The sequence below is a fragment of the Halictus rubicundus genome, unplaced genomic scaffold (assembly GCF_050948215.1).
Source record: "Halictus rubicundus isolate RS-2024b unplaced genomic scaffold, iyHalRubi1_principal scaffold0065, whole genome shotgun sequence".
Lineage (NCBI taxonomy): Eukaryota > Metazoa > Arthropoda > Insecta > Hymenoptera > Halictidae > Halictus > Halictus rubicundus.
In genome coordinates this window covers 503,178-507,715 of record NW_027488606.1, presented here as the reverse complement: position 1 = coordinate 507,715, position 4,538 = coordinate 503,178, and positions in this window count along the sequence as shown.

Sequence of the window (4,538 nt, the reverse complement as noted above, 5' to 3'; positions counted from 1 at the left end):
CCTATCCTATCCTCTATCCTATCCTATTCTCTATCCTATCCTATCCTCTATCCTATCCTATCCTCTATGCTATCCTATCCTCTATCCTATCCTATCCTCTATCCTATCCTATCCTCTATCCTATCCTATTCTCTATCCTATCCTATCCTCTATCCTATCCTATCCTCTATGCTATCCTATCCTCTATCCTATCCTATACTCTATCCTAACCTATCCTCTATTCTATCCTATTCTCTATCCTATCCTATCCTCTATAATATCGTATCCTCTATCCTATCATATCCTCTATCCTACCCAATCCTCTATCCTATCCTGTCCTCTATCCTATCCTATCCTCTATCCTATCCTATCCTCTATCCTATCCTATCCTCTATCCTATCCTATCCTCTATCCTATCCTATCCTCTATCCTCTCCTATCCTATCCTCTATCCTCTATCCTATCCTATCCTCTATCCTATCCTATCCTCTATCCTATCCTATCCTCTATCCTATCCTCTATCCTATCCTATCCTCTATCCTATCCTATCCTCTATCCTATCCTATCCTCTATCCTATCCTATCCTCTATCCTATCCTATCCTCTATCCTATCCTATCCTCTATCCTATCCTATCCTCCATCCTATCCTATCCTCTATCCTATCCTATCCTCTATCCTATCCTATCCTCTATCCTATCCTATCCTCTATCCTATCCTATCCTCTATCCTATCCTATCCTCTATCCTATCCTATCCTCTATCCTATCCTATCCTCTATCCTATCCTATCCTCTATCCTATCCTATCCTCTATCCAATCCTCTATCCTATCCTATCCTCTATCCTATCCTATCCTCTATCCTATCCTATCCTATCCTCTATCCTATCCTATTCTCTATCCTATCCTATCCTCTATCCTATCCTATCCTATCCTATCCTCTATCCTATCCTATCCTCTATCCTATCCTATCCTCTATCCTATCCTATCCTCTATCCTATCCTATCCTCTATCCTATCCTATCCTCTATCCTATCCTATCCTCTATCCTATCCTATCCTCTATCCTATCCTATCCTCTATCCTATCCTATCCTCTATCCTATCCTATCCTCTATCCTATCCTATCCTCTATCCTATCCTATCCTATCCTATCCTCTATCCTATCCTATCCTCTATCCTATCCTCTATCCTATCCTATCCTCTATCCTATCCTATCCTCTATCCTATCCTATCCTATCCTCTATCCTATCCTATTCTCTATCCTATCCTATCCTCTATCCTATCCTACCCTATCCTATCCTCTATCCTATCCTATCCTCTATCCTATCCTATCCTCTATCCTATCCTATCCTCTATCCTATCCTATCCTCTATCCTATCCTATTCTCTATCCTATCCTATCCTCTATCCTATCCTATCCTCTATGCTATCCTATCCTCTATCCTATCCTATCCTCTATCCTATCCTATCCTCTATCCTATCCTATTCTCTATCCTATCCTATCCTCTATCCTATCCTATCCTCTATGCTATCCTATCCTCTATCCTATCCTATACTCTATCCTAACCTATCCTCTATTCTATCCTATTCTCTATCCTATCCTATCCTCTATAATATCGTATCCTCTATCCTATCATATCCTCTATCCTACCCAATCCTCTATCCTATCCTGTCCTCTATCCTATCCTATCCTCTATCCTATCCTATCCTCTATCCTATCCTATCCTCTATCCTATCCTATCCTCTATCCTATCCTATCCTCTATCCTCTCCTATCCTATCCTCTATCCTCTATCCTATCCTATCCTCTATCCTATCCTATCCTCTATCCTATCCTATCCTCTATCCTATCCTCTATCCTATCCTATCCTCTATCCTATCCTATCCTCTATCCTATCCTATCCTCTATCCTATCCTATCCTCTATCCTATCCTATCCTCTATCCTATCCTATCCTCTATCCTATCCTATCCTCTATCCTATCCTATCCTCTATCCTATCCTATCCTCTATCCTATCCTATCCTCTATCCTATCCTATCCTCTATCCTATCCTATCCTCTATCCTATCCTATCCTCTATCCTATCCTATCCTCTATCCTATCCTATCCTCTATCCTATCCTCTATCCTATCCTATCCTCTATCCTATCCTATCCTCTATCCTATCCTATCCTATCCTCTATCCTATCCTATTCTCTATCCTATCCTATCCTCTATCCTATCCTATCCTCTATCCTATCCTATCCTCTATCCTGTCCTATCCTCTATAATTTCGTATTCTCTATCATATCCTATCCTCTTTCCTATAATATCATCTTTCCTATCCAATCTCTATCGTCTCCTTTCCTCTATCCTATCCAATCCCCTATCCTATCTTCTATCGTCTCCTGTCATCTATCCTATCCAATCCCCTATCCTATCCTCTATCCTATCCTATCCTCTATCCTACCCTCAATCCTATCCTATCCTATGCTCTATCCTATCCTATCCTATATCCTATCCTATCCTCTATCCTATCCTATCCTCAATCCTATCCTATCCTCTATCCTCTCCTATCCTTTATACTAACCAATCCTCTATCCTATCCTCTATCCTATCCTATCCTCTATCCTATCCTATCCTCTATCCTATCCTATCCTCTATCCTATCCTATCCTCTATCCTATCCTATCCTCTATCCTATCCTATCCTCTATCCTATCCTATCCTCTATCCTATCCTATCCTCTATCCTATCCAATCCCCTATCCTATCTTCTATCCTATCCTATCCTCTATCCTACCCTCAATCCTATCCTATCCTATGCTCTATCCTATCCTATCCTATATCCTATCCTATCCTCTATCCTATCCTATCCTCAATCCTATCCTATCCTCTATCCTCTCCTATCCTTTATACTAACCAATGCTCTATCCTATCCTCTATCCTATCCTATCCTCTATCCTATCCTATCCTCTATCCTATCCTATCCTCTATCCTATCCTATCCTCTATCCTATCCTATCCTCTATCCTATCCTATCCTCTATCCTATCCTATCCTCTATCCTATCCTATCCTCTACCCTGTCCTATCCTCTATCCTATCCTATCCTATCCTCTATCCTATCCTATCCTCTATCCTATCCTATCCTCTATCATATCCTATCCTCTATCCTATCCTATCCTCTATCCTATCCTATCCTCTATCCTATCCTATCCTATCCTCTATCCTATCCTACCCTCTATCCTATCCTATCCTCTATCCTGTCCTATCCTCTATAATATCGTATCCTCTATCATATCCTATCCTCTTTCCTATTATATCACCTATCCTATCCAATCTCTATCGTCTCCTTTCCTCCATCCTATCCAATCCCCTATCTTATCTTCTATCGTCTCCTGTCCTCTATCCTATACAATCCCCTATCCTATCCTCTATCCTATCCTATCCTCTATCCTATCCTACCCTCAATCCTATCCTATCCTATGTTCTATCCTATTCTATCCTCTATCCAAACCTATCCTCTATCCTATCCTATCCTCTATCCTATCCTATCCTGTATCCTATCCTATCCTCTATCCTATCCTATCCTCTATCCTGTCCTATCCTCTATAATTTCGTATTCTCTATCATATCCTATCCTCTTTCCTATAATATCATCTATCCTATCCAATCTCTATCGTCTCCTTTCCTCTATCCTATCCAATCCCCTATCCTATCTTCTATCGTCTCCTGTCATCTATCCTATCCAATCCCCTATCCTATCCTCTATCCTATCCTATCCTCTATCCTACCCTCAATCCTATCCTATCCTATGCTCTATCCTATCCTATCCTATATCCTATCCTATCCTCTATCCTATCCTATCCTCAATCCTATCCTATCCTCTATCCTCTCCTATCCTTTATACTAACCAATCCTCTATCCTATCCTCTATCCTATCCTATCCTCTATCCTATCCTATCCTCTATCCTATCCTATCCTCTATCCTATCCTATCCTCTATCCTATCCTATCCTCTATCCTATCCTATCCTCTATCCTATCCTATCCTCTATCCTATCCTATCCTCTATCCTATCCTATCCTCTATCCTATCCTATCCTCTATCCTATCCTATCCTCTATCCTATCCTATCCTCTACCCTGTCCTATCCTCTATCCTATCCTCTATCCTATCCTCTATCCTATCCTATCCTCTATCCTCTCCTATCCTTTATACTAACCAATCCTGTATCCTTTCCTCTATCCTATCCAATCCCCTATCCTATCTTCTATCGTCTCCTGTCATCTATCCTATCCAATCCCCTATCCTATCCTCTATCCTATCCTATCCTCTATCCTACCCTCAATCCTATCCTATCCTATGCTCTATCCTATCCTATCCTCTATCCTATCCTATCCTCTATCCTATCCTATCCTCAATCCTAACCTACCCTCAATCCTATCCTATCCAATGCTCTATCCTATGCTATCCTCTATCCTATCCTATCCTCTATCCTATCCTATCCTCAATCCTAACCTATCCTCTATCCTCTCCTATCCTTTATACTAACCAATCCTCTATCCTATCCTCTATCCTATCCTATCCTCTATC